Below are 18,267 nucleotides of genomic sequence, written 5' to 3' on the forward strand. Positions count from 1 at the left end.
GCCTTGTCTGGAACAAGGCAGAGAAGTTCATCTTTATTTTATATAGTTTACAAAAGGGCATGAAATGCCACACCATTTCATTCTGAACAGCTTCTTCCATTATCTGCAGCAGCACATAGCACTTAGCAGCTAAATAACAGCAAAGGAAGGAAATTAAGAAGTACAGAGGAGAGAAAGGAGCTGTATTTCCAGCTGAGACGTGAAGTGAATGGAGAGACAGTGCAGGGCTGCTTTATGTAGGATTGAACATATCTTCTGTACCCTTTAATCACACCAACGCAGTCTGCTGGGGTCAGGCTCTCATATACCCTCATACTGATCAGTAGCGTCTCGACCTGGGGAAATCAGCTTAACGATGAAACAAAAGCTACCTGCTGGGCTGCAGCAAATAAAAGTTTAAAAATATTTTGTGAGCACAAAAGCTGCGCTGAAAGGCAGTGGCCCTGTGAGCTGCCCAGCAGCCTGGAAGGGCCTTTCCCACAAGGAAAAGGCCATCGAGAGCTACTGAGGGACCTGACACACTTTTGGCCACACACATTGCCCTGGAAGGGGACAATGACTTGGAAGGGCACCTGTACAGAGTCCCACATCTCTGCAAACTCCCTGGGCAGGGCAGCGAAGTCGAGGGTTGGTGCCTGAGGAGGGACCCCACAGCCACAGCCACCCCAGGGCCAGAGATAAAGCCTGAGAAAAACACGTCATGGGCAAGCGCCTCTCCAAAACCACATCTTACTTCTCCAGTGAAGCAAGTGTCCATACGAGCGCTTTGTCCTCTATATCACATTGTTCTCCACCTATTGTCATATCTCCCCCTCGCTTACGTCTTCCAGTCTCTTTTCTGGAACTTGTCTCATGGCTATAGAGGAAGAGGTGGGTCAAGGGACAGGGGGACATCACCGCCTTCTCTGTCCTGGCCTCCCTGCACTGCTCCTCTTTCCATCATAGCCCACGAGTATACAATTAAATCAATCCTTCACCAGAACAATCATTCAGCGAAAGACTTTGAAGACAGTGGGGAGGTAAGGAGAAGGTCTGATCACGCAGCTTCATAAAAATAAAAGATTTCTTTTCATCTCAGCTGCTGCAGTTCCATTAAATCAAGCTGAAGTTTCGCATCTGCAACAACTGCACAATTAAGACTATAGGAGATAAAGTTGTAATTTAAATCTATAATTAAAACAAAACTTCTAAAGAGCAATCTTTTATTCCTTCCAATCTGTGCTTCTAACTTTTTATCAGTTCGAGGCATTTTTAAAGCCCGTTGCAAGCCATAATGCCACACCGTTCCCAGGAAGTTAAGTGGCAGGGCCTCAGACAACATCTGCCATCAGGCAGGTGCACTTTGTGCTCCACTGAAGAATGTCCCATTTTTCATAGCTGGATACTGCTGGGGAACCTCATTAGAAACCAAATTACTACCTGCATCAGGTTTACACTAATGTATTGACATCTACAGCACTTGTTAAATGAACCGTAAATCCAATACACTAAAGTCATTTTCAACTGAATCAAATCAGGTTGCAGTCAAAAGAATTACAATTGTTATATACTTAATGCTTGGCACTTTCCTGGTGTCTCCAGCTAGATCATTTCAGACACAGAGAGAAAATTGTAAACCTATGAAACAGTGCAAGCTAAATTGGACACACTGCAAGCATACTAAACACCGTGCTAGGAGTTTAAGGATGATAATTGGCTCTAATTGACTAGTTGGTAAAGCTATCCAGGCATCCACGGGCATGCTCCTTACTAATCTGTTTCCAACATGCTATTTTCTCCTCCTTAGTTAATTTATACTTTCTTATTATAAACCACTTTGTTTGCATTTCCTAGAATCTTTGCTTTTTAAATCTTTAACTCTTTGCTCCCCTCAGAAGTAACAGCTTTATGGGAATATGGTCCCAGCTACAACACAGAAGGCAAAGGCAGAGCAGCAGCACCATGCACAGCCTTCCTCCGACCACTTCAGCCTCAAAGGAATCAAAATGCCTTCCAGGCCTTGGGAAACAAGTTTACACTCATGTATTGTCTCTTGCCCTCACATCCACAACTGGTCATCTTTTAATATTGATTTAGGAAACCTTGACTCATCTGCAAGGATAGCATTAACCCCTTATTTCCTTTTCATTCAGGGATAGATGATTTCCCATTAAATCCAGCCCTACCATCAAGTGCCTGGTTGTGGCCACATGCACAGCAGAAGAGGGGACACCAGCAGATGGGACAAAGCCCGTTTCCCTCTGCCCCGCTCCTCCAGCTTACCCCCACAACTTGTTTAAACAAAGACATTTGAAAGACCCAATTCAAATTCAGCACAGCTATGAATTTGAACTAGCAGATTTGTCCAGCTGGATTTTCCTCCAGCCTCATACAGACACTTTCCCTAAGTGGCCTTAGTTCTGCTTAATTCATTTCCCAGAAATGAAAAACAGCAAAATGGAAATTAAAAAGGAAATATATATGAGCCGGCCCCTCTATCAGCATAAATCCATCCTGGTACCAGTGAATTACACTGACACTTGGTGTCTGAGGAACCAGCTCCTGGTTTAGAGATTGAATTCATTTACTAGGCCAGATTTTAAACAACCTTTTCTGGTCTCTTGCTATCTAAATCCCAGGCAGATTATCTGCACGTGTGATTCCCCCCCTCCCTTTTGCTTGGAGTAGTGCTGTCTCCACGGTATTCTCCAGCAATAAAGAGAAGAAGTAGTCACACAAAAAAATAAAAGGCCACATTAAATTTATACAGCCTGGAAGCAGTTCTGCCGATCAGCCAGCAATCAATTGGTGACCTTCTATTATGTGAAGAAACAAGCTCAGTTGAAATGGTGGAAACTACTTGCTTCCATTCATGCACAGAGCTGGACAGTCTGGAGAGTGAAGGCTGTCCAGCTGGACAGTGCTCTCACGCCTCTGGCCACTTTCCATCCCTGTTTACCATTTTCTACAGTGTCTGTGTTGGTTTTGGCAGCCCACTGCGCTGTTCCCAGAGGACTCTATCAGAAAGTCATCCTGCCAGTGTATTCAGGGACACTTTTTCAATACACTGTGTACTCATCTGACACTTATAGGCTGATGGCGAAAGTGCGGATCACCCACACAATGCATCCCATTCCCCTGTCATTGCTCAAATGCTGGATCTGCCCTTGAGTGGGGCTCCTGAACCTGCCAAGCCAGCCAACGGGCAGGTAGTTGGCCTGTCCTCTAAACCAGCCAAAACCCGAGCATAGGGCCATGTCTTCAACAAGAAAGCGCTGATACAGCTCAGCAGAAGGCGGTGGGACACTTGCTCAGTATGTCTGCTATCAACCGCAGGGTCAGCAACTCATTGTGGAAACACATAGAAAATGTTGGTAAATTGAGGTAAAAACGCAGCCCCAAGCAGAGTGAAGATGGTCAGAGTGGAAGATCACACTCACCTTGGAAGAGATTTATTCTGAACGGTTTCTTCCCTGTGACTCTCAAATTCCTTTCTGTCCCACTCTGTTTTCCAGCATATTGGTAGTTCCTTCCTCCCCTGCAAACACGCGTCACGCACACAAGTTTCACATAGGTGTAGCTCCCTTATGTTGCTTCCCTGGACTGCTCACAGTTTGCAGCAGCATCCATCAGGAGGTGGATGAGAACAACATGACACTGCATAAACAGCATCAATTCTCTGCAGCCATCTCTTCAAAGAGGTGTTACGTGGGAAGGCCGTGCCCTCCTCACCACATGGGAGCTCCTGATAAACAAAGGGCATCAGTCCACAGTCAACACTCCTACACTTGAACCATGGTGATTTTATCCGTGCCCTCCCACCCTGCAAAATAAGAGAGTAGGTGCTGATTTACCAGCTGTAAGGTTGCTTGGCATCCTACAGAGCGAGCGACAGTGGGGTACCTACACCGGCTGCTCAACAGACAAGCAAAACATTAGTGGGATAACCAGCACTGTGGCTAATGCACAAGTTATGAACTGGAGATCTCTGTTACTAAATACATAAGCTGCTATACAATGAGAAAAGATAAAGTCTGGGATTTCACTGTAGCCGAGTCTATAACACACATCATCTGTGAAGCTGGGTCTGTCCCACAGGTTCTCCAGGGGATTAGGGGACCACATGACTACACTGGGCTTCACTTTACAGATGACAAATAAGCTGCAGGGCAAGTGGGGAATGGAGTTCAAAGAAAGCCTGGTCCAATGGGAAGGGGAAAGAGTTTCAAACCATGTACCAACCAAAGGGCAATACCAAGAAATTGAGGTTAGTTCTGAGCCAGCTACAAAAGCTCAGAACAAGGAGTGGTTATATGAGACTTTAAAACTAGTAGAGATCCAAAAATCAACGCTAATCTTAAACCGAGTTGTAAAGGAAACACATGAAATCCCTAACATAGCAACAGGTCAGAAAGGTTTTTTTAGTGCAGAGCTCTCCAAATACAACACAATAAACAAGCTGGTTAATGCTGTCCCGGAAGAGTGAGGATAGTTTTCTTGTAGCACAGTGCCTGTACCCAACCGTGGCACAAACTAGCCAGAGCCAACACACCAAGTCACATAGTCAGTGCAAGAGGATCAGAACACTTTCCTCAAACATCTTTGATGGAGCCTTCTATGTGTTGAATTAGCTGCTGTGCTTCAATTTATTATATTTTGATGACAGTCTTTTGTCTTCATCCAAACTAATTATGCCTAAATCAATGGTCATGGTGTATTTGGCATCGATTATCCCCATAGACGCTCTCAACTTAAATTATCCTTTTGCATACAGATAATTCCCTTGGCTATCTCCTGCCAGACCATCAACACCTGAGTATTTATTTAAGTAATTATTTTTATGCACATCATATGCACTGGCATTTGATATAAATTACAGGAATACAAACAGCTTCTCTATCCTATATTGTCCAGAGACATCAGAACATGGGCTCCCTCAGCAGTGAGCCGCTGTCTAACATTCCACTCAGAAATGTACATTAGAACTGGGCTGTGTTCACAAGATCAAGTTCCTCAGCCACAGACCCTGGACCACAGACAAGGTATCTAAGATCATCATTTGTGGAGTCTCACCAGTATAAGACCAAATCTACTGACATAACAAACCTATGTGTCTACATTCATCTTACTGGAGTGTCAACAGTTGAAAAAAGCTGGAAACTGTCACGCTTTTTGGTATAATAAGACTTTTGAAATTTGACAGCTGCCTCTCTAATTGTCTGTCTCTCCAAGTCTTCCCTGGCCTGAAAGGGGATACTAGATTCTGAGAGAGTGATCAGGATGACAGTTGGGTTCACCTCCTGGCATAACTATCAGAAACTTCAAAAACATAAAGGGGTGTGTGGCATTTCTGGGCATAACTGTTTTCTGCCTGTCCATCTCTCAATTAGAAAAAAAAAAGTTACCTGTTGGAAGGGAAAGGCTCCTACATTATTAGAAGGAATTACTGTTGTCCACTCTTTTACTCACATAAAAGTCCTCTAGGTCAAAAGTTCTCACTTGACTTTCCATACAGAAAAGCATGACTAAATAGACGCAAAAAAATTTTTCTGACATTTGAAACTCAGAATGTGAAAATAGTCTCGAATACTCCCTCTACATTTGAAAATTGTGTTTACTTCTGAGACAAACAGGATTAGTCTCAGTGACAGATTAATTTGCTTTTTGATACAGAAAAAGCGCTCTGCAGGATGAACAAACAACCCGCAGGCTCCAGGGGATTGCAGCAGCACGTTTCACCTCCAGGTCACTGGTTCAAATTCCGTCTGGGGGTAGGGACTGAAAATTTCTAACGTCTAATGGTTGTTCAATGATCCATGTGAAACGAGTTTTGTGGTTGTGCCTTCGCACCAAGTAACACTACTGTCTTAGCGGTGAGGCCAAGGACTGGGCAAGTGTAGTGAGCAGCGAACCCACATACTTCCTGGGAGTTTCCTTTCCATGAAGGAAAGTCTGCTCTTGAGCTGGCTGTAATTCAGTTTTTTAGTAACAAAACAGAGGATTTCATGGCATTAGAGCTTATCAGCTCATTACTTGTCACCAGAACTGAATTTGTTCAAGGCAGCATTTGTAACCCAACAGCACCCATCAGAAACTAAGACCTGATTCAGTGGTGAACAAGCTATTCCCCCCTACAAGTTTCTCTTTTTTCCCTATTCACAGATATTTAGGTTTCTCTAAAGAAGTATGTACAGCCCCAAAGCCTAGGAGACTGCAGTTTTGGAGCATTTCCAGATGCACCAGACGACACACGTAGCACCTGGAAAGGTCAGCTGTGGGCAGATAGAAATGAGCAATAAGCCATTTCTCCTTGATGTAGTCCCACACCGCCAATAACACTGCCCAGAGGCCTCGTTCTGTACCTGATATGCATATTGAGTCACTTCTACTCCTGCGAAATAACACTCTGACTGTGTTTTAAAGGCAGAAGGCTACCTGAGATTTTCCAAATTGGAACAGTTTTCAAGGCCAGAACTTGAGACACTTTGTCTTAAGGAGAAGACTACGACTCTGAGGACCTCAGTAGAATCACAGCACTAATAAAGGCATTGCAGCCAGACACAGAGAACAGCTGTGCTGAATGCGGTGCTCTGCAGGGAAGGGAAGACTCTGGAGAGGGATGGCAGAGAGGCTGCTGTGTGATCCCAGATTTGGGGCCTCCTAAACCCAAGTGGTAGATACCAGCGTGACGCTCAAAGAACCAAGAGCTGCTCTGAGGTTCTTCTGATCATTTTCTCCTACAAAACGCATCCTTCCAAGATAGCTCCAGCCATGCCTCTTCCCCCAGTATGTGCACACAATATGGGAGAGGGGAAGAGAAAGGCAATATTGCACTTTGCCTGCAAGCAGTAGAGGAAGCGAAAAACGAACTCACATGTTTGCTGGATCTTGCCCTGATGCTACACAAAACAAACAGCAGACAGGGAAAAGGTTCCTGCCCCACTTACCCACCCATAACAATTTATAGCACCTGATGGGGGGGCATTAACCTGTACATACAAAACGTGTCAGTTGTTATTATTCACTGTAAACATGTCATAAGCATGGAAATATGCTCAGCAAGGCTCCTGGGGCTGGTACTGAAATTGTAAACAGCTCATTAAACAGAAGCAGTAAATACTCCAAAGCGCTGTAGATCTCGGTCAGTTAAAAAGCACTGGACAGCCTTTAAACCTGGAAAAATACTTGGCTCCATCTAAATCCCCTTCTTGCAGTCCAGCCTAACTGCACTGCAAGAAATTGAGGGGGAAAACAACAGGTACAATCCACATGAGGGCAGCTAATACACTAGCATTTCCATAACTACTGGCTTCTGGAGCAAACACCAACAGTCAGCTGAGAAACAGCCTCTGCTAAAAAACAAGCGAGGGATGAAACACAGGCAGGGGGCACCCACCAGCACCCCTCCTTGTGCAGAACAAAGGGGGATCCAAATCAGTTCAGGGAGTAGAAACACTAAACGGAAGGCTCCACTGGTGGTAACTGGGGATTTCACACTGGGACACAGGACTATGTAGTGGGCAGAAAGACAGACAAGCCAGCAAGATAATGGGAAAAGAGGTAGAAAGCCCAACATGTACAGAAATATCATCAGAAGATCCTGAGAAAAGTGCCAGAAAGAGGGCAAGAGTTTTTGGAGAGCTTCTGGGCTGCCAGAAGGCAGCTTGATGCAGCACTACGTAACTCTGCATTCCTTGTCCCACCGCCCACTTCCCATTTGAATGGATATAAACCCATAAAACCTTGATTTCTTCAGCTATCAAAAGGAGCGAGAACACTGCTTGCATCCAAGAGGTACTGTGCTCAGGACAGGTGCAAAACAGAACCACAAACCTGCTATGAACATAAACGGCACAGCTGATCCCTCCCATATGTATCCTAACAAGGACACTCAACTGCCAGCTCCTTATTTCTGGGAGCTCATGGACCTCCAAACAGTCATAGGTGCCACAAAAAGCCCCATAGAAAAAGGAGGTAGAAATCTTCTTGGGTCATGTCCGTGCCCTGCATTACGGCAAGTGCTTCAGACCGACATTTAGCTTTAAGTGACTTCCTTTAAGGGCAGATACACTCAGGCTCCTTCCCTCTTCATTAACTGTAGGTACGTTCCAGACACAGAAGAGTGACATTGCCTTACAATTTCTTTCTTTAGAATAATTCTTTTACTATCACCCAAGTAACAGTGAAAAGAGCCCAGAAGTCTTGATAGCACACCAAATCAAGCGCAGGAGATGAGGAAAACATCTGCACTAGGGACGTTCAGAGTGGGCTAAGCATCACCACTATGCAGCCTGTTGTGTACCAGTGCACAGCTGGCACTGCCATAGTGGTCATGGGGCTCTGGTGCAAGTACCAGTGTTGCCAGACCAAACCCAACTCTTTTCATCAATCTCAGATTCACATTAATAGGGACACTAGACAATTTAAGAGTTTATAGGTGTATGCACTGCTTTTAACTCCTGCATAACTAGTGAAAAGTTAGTTTACTTGGATTTTAAGTTAAGTAATAGGCTTAAGTTCCAGCCTATGAGAATGACCTCAAGCCGAGTAATCGAGATACAACACTCTCTGTGCTATTTCAGCCTGACTCAAGCACATCCTTCTTTTTGCGAGGTTGAGATGTACATTGTGTCTGCCACGTGGAACTGAGAAGTAAATTTTTCGTTTCAAGGCTCCCCATCTAATATAAATAGGTTCTCTAGGGAGCTGGTATCAAGTTCATAGGAAGATTTTTGCTAACGGGAAGGCACAGACACGTAATGCAGCTGCCCCTGTGTAACCCAGCCGTGGACCAGTGCAGACACTGGGACAGGACGGGGACCTTTGTTTTGCCACCACCCAGCAAAAGTGCACTGAACTGACTGTTGTAGGGCTGAAACTCAGCTGTGCCTCGTGGTAATTTACACTGCTATCAAGGATAGAAACCACAGGCTTCTTTCTTTACCAAAGACCACAAAACCTCATTTACTCCCCTGATTGCGTTAGCCAATATGAAACAAAGTAACTTTTAATAAAGTGTGCCACGGCAGAGAAAAATTGATACAATCACAGAGCCGATATAATAGGATTTAATTCTGCTTCAGATGTGCTAGTTTTAATAAAAAAGGATTGAGCAAATCTAAAATAAATTACACTGAAAGGTCAGGCTTATTGCTTGTACAGTTACGTTAACTCTTCCACAGACATTTTTACAGACTGTATTTATGAGACCTTTTGATTTTCAGAAGAGGTATAAAATACATCTGCAATTTTCCCATTATTTGCAGCAATGTTTCTTCTACAAGTGTCATTTCCCAGTACTTCAATACAGATTTCTTTAACTGATATTTATAAAAAACGATGAGTTATTTATGGGGAGGTTTTGTTAAATTAGTGAAACTGTAATTCCCAATGGAAAGTTAAACCCAACTAGAAAAGAATTTGTTAAGGGAATGATGATTCCCATCTTCAGCTGATTCAGTCTTCAATGGTAAAGCCTCTTGTCTTACCACCCAAGCTGTGGAAAGAACTAGCAGGGACTGTGAGGATGAACCACCGCCCACTGTACTTGAAGACCAGGTTCGAGAACATCTGAGGAACTTGAAGGTGCACAAGTCCATGGGACCTGATGAGATCCATCCGCGGGTCCTGAAGGAACTGGCGGATGAAGTTGCCAAGCCACTGGCTATTGTATTCGAGAAGTCGTGGCGGTCTGGCGAGGTCCCCGATGACTGGAAGAGAGGGAACATAACCCCCATTTTTAAAAAGGGGAACAAGGAGGACCCGGGCAACTACAGACCGGTCAGCCTCACCTCTGTGCCTGGCAAGGTCATGGAGCAGATTCTCCTGGGAACCATGCTAAGGCACATGGAGAGCAAGGAGGTGGTGGGTGACAGCCAACATGGCTTCACCAAAGGCAGATCGTGCCTGACCAACTTGGTGGCCTTTTACGATGGGGTGACAGCATCGGTGGACAAGGGTCGACCAATGGATGTCATCTACCTGGACTTGTGCAAAGCTTTTGACACTGTCCCGCACGACATTCTTCTCTCTAAATTAGAGAGTCATGGGTTTGATGGATGGACCACTCGGTGGATAAGGAATTGGCTCAATGGCCGCACTCAGAGAGTAGTGGTCAACGGCTCAATGTCCAAGTGGAGACTGGTCACGAGTGGCGTCCCTCAGGGGTCCGTGTTGGGCCCGACCCTCTTCAACATCTTTGTCGGTGACGTGGACAGTGGCATGGAGTGCACCCTCAGCAAGTTCGCCGATGACACCAAGCTGTGTGGTGCCGTTGACACGCTGGAAGGGAGGGATGCCATCCAGAGGGACCTTGACAGGCTGGAGAGGTGGGCCCGTACCAACCTCATGAAGTTTAACCAGGCCAAATGCAAGGTCCTACATCTGGGTCGTGGCAATCCCAGGCATAAATACAGACTGGGTGGTGATTGGATCGAGAGCAGCCCTGAGGAGAAGGACTTGGGAGTACTGGTGGACGAGAAGCTCAATATGAGCCGGCAATGTGCTCTTGCGGCCCAGAAGGCCAACCGCGTCCTGGGCTGCATCAAGAGGAGTGTGGCCAGCAGGTCGAGGGAGGTGATTCTCCCCCTCTACTCTGCCCTTGTGAGACCTCACTTGGAGTACTGCGTCCAGTTCTGGAGCCCCCAACATAAGAAGGACATGGACCAGTTGGAGAGGGTCCAGAGGAGGGCCACGAAGATGATAAGAGGGCTGGAGCACCTTTCCTATGAGGACAGGCTGAAAGAGTTGGGGCTGTTCAGCCTGGAGAAGAGGAGGCTCCGGGGTGACCTTATAGCGGTCTTCCAGTACCTCAAGGGGGCCTACAGGAAAGATGGGGAGAGGCTGTTCAGGAGGGCCAGTTATGATAGGACAAGGGGTAATGGTTTTAAAATAGAGGGAGGTAGGTTCAGGTTGGATATTAGGAAAAAATTTTTTACTATGAGAGTGGTAGAACACTGGAACAGGTTGCCCAGAGAGGTGGTGGATGCTCCATCCCTGGAGACGTTCAAGGCCAGGTTGGACAAGGCCCTGAGCAACCTGATCTAGTTGGAGATATCCCTGTTCCTTGCAGGGGGGTTGGACTAGATGACCTTTGAAGGTCCCTTCCAGCCCTAACCATTCTATGATTCTATGATTCTATGATTCTATGATCTGTGTGCCAGTGACGCTCATGATTTCTTATTCATTAATCATTCCACCAGCATGTCATTTATTCAATAGGAAGCAAATCAATTACTTATTTTCATACGTAGCTCAGGCCGTGATACCGTGCGCTGCTCGGAACAGACACGAATCGGGAAGAACTGCAAACACTGAATCTTATTACAAGGCTCTTATTAATATCACAGCAGCACCTAGAGACCCCAGCCAAGATCGTAGCCCACCTCGCTGTCGACACAGAGATAAGTATCCATCCTAACCCTAAGGGAAATACACAGCACAAACAGACCTTAGCAGGGAGAGAAAGAGCAGAGAGTCCGCAGAGGAAGGAGCTTGGTGGAGTCACAGAGAGGCAGGAATACGTGGCAGTGTCCCAGCTTGCAGTCCTGCGCTGCCATTCAAAGGTCCACGCTGCTCTCCAGCCTTGCCTGGCGACAGAAACCCTACAAATCCTGCAGGTACAGCCAGGGACATTACAAGCACTCCAACAAGTTGCAATTACACTGATCTAGTCTCACAGAGTTTCTTGCCATCGCCACGGCTGTACTAGTTATCGCACATGAACCCAAACATTCTGTTCTTTCCATGTGTTTTTACCCAGCTCAGGTGTACGTCAGATCTCACACTTGGAAAAGGAACCATCAGTTCTACATCAATCTTGAGATAACCTTAACACAATCAGTTTGATTCTCTACAGCCACCACCAGAGAAATTCTGCTGAATTCAGTCAAAGGAACTATTGGAAAGAACAGAAAATCCAATCCAGTGTTGGTATCTCTGGCTGTATCCACACCTTCGGGAACCTAGGTACAAGTCCATCAGCAGTGAGCGTAGGCAAAGTAGGCTGGACTGTGTCATCATATGTAAAAGTAAAATTAAATCTTGGGTTCACTGTGGATCTGCTCAATGCTCTTGAGTCAGTTAAGAGTAGCTCCAGTGGCAGGAGACCATATGCAACCACTACCAGCAGCTGTAGGATAATAAAGACCTGCCACAGCAGCCAAGCACTTCCCCAGGGGGTCTTGGGTTTTAAGAACCACTTTAATTCTAAAATATTGATTTTTATTTCATTCTGATGAAATCAACAAGAAATGAGGAGCAGAGGTGACACCTGCTTTTTGCACAGCACAGAGAACTCAACCAGAAGTCTGACTGCCCCGTAACTAGGAATATAAGCAACTACTGTCTGAAATCAGAAAGCCTCAGTTTTGTGCTGTGGGCTACAATAATCCAATTTCTGTGGGTTGACAGAAGAGATTCTGAAAACACACATATCAAAGAGCTACACAGGCATAAACATTAGCTTCTTCACGTAGTCCGAGTTATATGAATATGCAAAACAAAGGCATCCTGGGAACATCTGTGAAGCCCCTTGACAAACTGCTTAATTTTATCAACTTTTCTACTTTTGACAGCAAAAAAAAAAGTCTTGAGGTAGAGTGGTACCCAGAGTACAAAATTCTGTGCTCAACAAATACAGACAATGGACAGAACATGTCCATTAAAGGAGCAGTGCTTACAATACAGAAGAACTGTTTAAGAAACCAGTCCAGATCCTGGCCAAAGGCAGTAGACACTGCGCAGAAGGAGTAAAAGACAGTCCTGGCCACAAAACAGTACAGTGAAGGAGATTAAGGAGGTCAAGTAGTACTGAAAGCCTTCTAGAGAAGGCCAACAGTCTCTTCAGAAAGAACAAATGGCTCTGAGTGAACAGACAAACGTCATAGTTTTTCTGTAGTCAAACTGCAGAGAAAACAAAAAAACCCTGAACAAAACAGTGTGATCTTTTTCTTTTGATGACTATTAGGTGACTAGGAAATTGGAAGAGGATGTTGTCTTCATTTTTCCATGTGGAAAATATAGCAAACTTCAGAGACATGTCCTCAAATGTGCTTCAACAGGCAAAACATCTACCAAGATTTTATAGATCAGTTCACATACACTTTTTCTTCTGATACCACTGACTTTTTGACCAGATATCTATATCTATTTCTATCTATATAAGATAGAGACACAAACTACAGTCTTTGCATAAGCCCTACAACGTACAACCTGCAGTTACTGCTGCTGTGATTGATGTGAATCCTCTGATCTCCAACAGGAATGTGGTCTCCATCTGACAAAAACTATCTCATTTTGTCTTTTATTTTAATAGATTTCCTGCCAGCTGGGCTTCTGATTCCATTTGATCAAGGGTACTACGTCCTCAATCAGCTCTTCTCCTTGGTTTATTTTTCCTTTACTTTTAAAAGCAGTGGCCCAAATCCATGAAAGCAGTAAAAATATCGTATTTTCTCAACTTTTATTACTATAGCTAATTACCAATGAGTATAATAATTTCTATAGCAACCCTCAAATGAAGGTCTCAAAGCTCTTTGATCAAAAATAAATTATGTATGTAGACAAGCAGGTAATGCTGTTGATCTCAGGTTGTATGCACCTTCCTTTACCCCAAAACAACAGAAAAAACAAGTACATAATCTACTAACATAACACAGTCTTAGCAAAGCTGTACTTTAACACAAACTCATCCTGCTGCACTAATTACCAAGCAGACTCCCCCCTCAGCTCTCCTGCACCCTGGCACACACAGGCAGGCTCTGAATGACAAGTGACTCACATTCCTTCATCTAGTCCAGACCATGAACACCTAGTTTGGAGCAAGAAATATCACACCCACTCAAAACTCTAGGAGTGCAGAAAAGATGCCAATTTCTGAAGAATCATGCAGCCTATGTAGAATATACAAAAGGCAGATATACAGAGTGAGCTAAAGGTAAATATTAAGTAGATCAGGTGGACTTCAGGCCACTTGAATACCACCATACATAATTTTCCAAAGAGTTTGGTACCTCAGAAAATAGCCATGCAGAAGATGCTATTTACTAATTCATTTTTTTCCTCACCTACTATGACTCAGTAGCATTGTGCTCTGGTTTCCAGTGAATCAGCACCCATAATCCCTCTTTTCTCCCTCTGCACCTAAGATTAAGGTAAGCCTCGAACACTCCTTACTTGCACACAAAGCACACAAACGCTCATGGGGCTCTGCAAATGGTAAAAATGAAACAGTGGGCAACACGCAGCAATAGACATATTATCAAAGAAATAGAATCCACATTGTTAGTTTTAAACACAAAGCAACTGTGGCAATTGGTCATACACAAAGACCATTAAGGTTGGAGGTAGCTCTGCAGTAGGAAAAAAAAAAACTTATCAATGCACAGAATACCATAAACCACCTTACAGCTATCAAATTGTCTGTGTTCTACCTCCTGCCGGAGATTCAGTCTCCTCACCAAACCATTATACCTCTCTTTCCAATTCAAATCAGCTCTACTACTCGAATGAAACACTGCAAATAGGAAGACAACAAACTCTGCCACAGTGTACAGGACTTAGTGCTTTTAACATCAGAAAAAGTGATTATACAACTGTATTCTGTTTTTTCAGTTGGTTTTACCTGATTTCTTACTCAACCATCAAGTCACTGTTCATAAGGATCCATGCAAAGAAATAGCCATGCTCACCTTTTGGCACATGAGGATCATTCCCTCCACCTGGTAGGAGCCCCAGGTGATTGTAAGGATACCCTTACACTTCTGATGGGCAGTTGGCTGCTCTCCAACACTCTCAGCAGAGAGGTACCTGTACTTCAGAGTGAGGTCAATGGTTTACCTTAAAGAGTCTCCACCTTTACTTGACTTTCCCAGTCTCACAGGTATGGCATTTTAAGGGATTGTGGAAATAGTCATCTCCTTCAATCAGTATCAAGTTGAGATATTGTCCATAAGGTGAGCAAGAGCCTGAACTACTGAATCAGCACAGCGTGGTCATGGCTCTACCAGCACCTGTAATTGAGCAAATTTACACAAAAGGCACAAAACCACAATTAAAAGGATTGTACACAAGATAACTGCCCGCTTTTCAACCAGTCCCACAGAAGACTGGGTGGACATCAGACAGCAAACCCTTATGCTCCAGGGTTATCTAAATAAACTTCTAAAACAGGATGCCTGTCAGTCAGCATTTTACAAAAATCCTATTAGCATCCAAGAAATAAATAGACTAACATTATTCTTGGTTCTGATTCCGCCTCAGGTTCACTACAAAGTAACTTGCAGCTCAATAAACTTTGACATGTTTTCATGTTATAAAAACAAAGACAAAAACTTATTTATTCACTTTTTACCTCATACATCCTAAATCAATAATTGCACCTATTGGTCGATAACATGAATTCAAAACATTAGTTTACGTTGAATACCATAACCTAATAAGGCAGCAACAACCGAATTTGTTAAAATTGATTTTCCTTTTGTTTCCAACAGAAAATCTTCAAGCCCATAGAATACTAAGATGTAGCGCACAAAGCAGTTAATTATCAATGAGTATTGCAAAAAGCTAAAATTAAATTTCTTGTTGAATATGGAAAGAAAATGTTGAGTCTCCAGGGCTGATGTTTAAGCAAAAGAAATTTCTTGTACCTCTTCCATGTGTGCATTGAAGCAACGTGAATCATGGAAAGGTGAATTTCAGCGTGTACTAAAATCTCTTTTAAGTAAATTAAGTAAATAAATAAGTAAAATTATTTCAAAGATATATACCTACAGAAGCTATAAAGTAATGCTGAAACATTATGTTATGAAAGGGTCGTATTTATTTATAAATTTAAAATTCCAGCAACATAATTTTAACAGTGAGTCACGGAAGCAAAATGCGGTGGCCCGAAGCGATCCCGCTTTTTGCGGTGCGGAGGGCCCTGCCTTCGAGCAGCACCCAAACACACGTGAAGATAGAGTCAGCACAGTTCTTGCCCGTTGGCTCAGAGCTGCTCAGAGCATTGCACCCAGTGCCACATCACCTAATAAAAAGCCTCTGTTAGAAGTTTTAAACTAAGTCGAGTTGAACACGATGCAATTTTTGGACAGGAAGAACTACCCAAAATCACCTCTCGTGTGGCAACTATCCAGCCAAGGACTTTGCAGGTACGTTTGGTAAGCACTGGCATGATCTGAGCAGACAGCTGGACTATAGCCCCATTGAGACAACAAATCTAAGCAATCACAGAGAGCACCTCAGCATTGCCACAACACCGGCCTCGTCCAGATGCGAAGGGAGCAGCTCCGTCCTCAGATTTCCTCCTTTCCATCCACCGATGACTCCTGAGATGTGAAAGAGTAAAAGCATGAGAGCACTGCAAACAGGGAAAGCAAGAGAGGAGAACGGCCCAAGGTTGAGGAGAACGGCCCAAGGTTGAGGAGAACGGCCCAAGGTTGAGGAGAACGGCCCAAGGTTGAGGAGAACGGCCCAAGGTTGAGGAGAACGGCCCAAGGTTGAGGAGAACGGCCCAAGGTTGAGGAGAACGGCCCAAGGTTGAGGAGAACGGCCCAAGGTTGAGGAGAACGGCCCAAGGTTGAGGAGAACGGCCCAAGGTTGAGGAGAACGGCCCAAGGTTGAGGAGAACGGCCCAAGGTTGAGGAGAACGGCCCAAGGTTGAGGAGAACGGCCCAAGGTTGAGGAGAACGGCCCAAGGTTGAGGAGAACGGCCCAAGGTTGAGGAGAACGGCCCAAGGTTGAGGAGAACGGCCCAAGGTTGAGGAGAACGGCCCAAGGTTGTCCTCAGAAGCTACAGTCCATCCCAAGGCACAGGCACAGCTCCAGTGCCTTCGGTGGTACCTCCACTCACTCGGCAGCAAATTATAGTGGCTTTACTTTAAATTTTGGTTTGCTACCAATAAAAATAGGTAGATTTAGCCATCAATCTCCTGCTATTTGTACTCTGAGTTGCCCAGCCCAGCTCTCACCCCAGCCTGGCACGGACAATCGTTTCCAAGATTCAACCTTTTCCCTCCACGTTTCAAATGTCACAAGAGGAGCCTGCTGGGAGACCAGCATTCACACAAGAACTGGGAATTGTGCCAAGACACCCAATCTGTTAACCTGGACAGGTTTCCAAGGAGCCTCCTCATGAAAATACCCATGATGTCAACTGACCCAGCAGGGTTTGAAATAAGGCCTAGAAGCAAAGGCTTCTTCTCAACCAAAAGGTATGTTTTTAAGCACATCGCACGTACCTGTGCATCTTCCTGGTCCTTACAGGGACTTGACCACCATTCCATCCAAACACCAACCAATATTTAAAGCAGGTTACAGTAATAACTTGCAACTTCTTGTCTCTTCTCTGATTTTCCAGCCTCACAAGCACAGTTCAGCAGGCCCAACTCGGTGTCTGGAGATGTCACACAGACTCCACAAAGGAGAGCGACATGGGCATCTGAAGAGAGTCTGTAACCCCCACCCAGAGACACGTGTAACTGATGGTGGCCTCACACAGGCTGCAGGGCAGAAAGGAAGACCAGACAAGCAACAGCTTCCTTTGTGCTGGGTTACAAAGTATTGAATAAAAATCCTACTCTGTATGTTTGAAATCCTATGGGTCAGCTCAAAGTTTCTGAGCCCATGAATGGCCTTGTTCAGCTCCAGGACCAGGCACAAGTGTCACCTCAAGACAGAGAAGGCAGCCACCATCCCAGAACAGGAACTAGGAAGGCACAAGCCACACCAGGTTGAGGTTTTTTGAGAGGAGCTGACTGAAAGAGAAGGGAGATGGTGCACAGAGTAGGCAGGAGAACACAGGCACACCCATACCAACAGCCAGGCTAAAAGGGCCCTGCGGTGTTGGGGCTCTCGAAGCAGACATCATCCCGCACCTTCGCCCAGGTAAAACGGCCTTCTGCGTCAAACACAAACACCCAGAAAACACAGCTGGAGATACCTAACTGTTCAGTGGCATCACCTAAATCAGGTCATCAGTGCTCTACTTTGATACTGCTGAATCAAAGATATTAATACATTTATCAATGCCTTGAGTTAGGCCTCCAACAAGTCAATACTAAAGTACTCACCTAGTGAAGAGTTTGTCTGCTAAAGGTGTCTCAAAATCTTTAATGATCAGCTATTCTTTTTGGAAGAGAACGAGAGCATGTCACTCAATATCTGGTCAGGTATTTTGACTAAATAAAAGCTAAGAATCAACACCAGTTAAGAGCTGAAAATTAACTTATATTTTTCTATGCTGTTATGATGCCTACTGCCATGGAATGTCAGTTCATTAGTAAATGAAAA

The sequence above is a fragment of the Tauraco erythrolophus genome, chromosome 13 (genome assembly GCF_009769465.1).
Source record: "Tauraco erythrolophus isolate bTauEry1 chromosome 13, bTauEry1.pri, whole genome shotgun sequence".
Lineage (NCBI taxonomy): Eukaryota > Metazoa > Chordata > Aves > Musophagiformes > Musophagidae > Tauraco > Tauraco erythrolophus.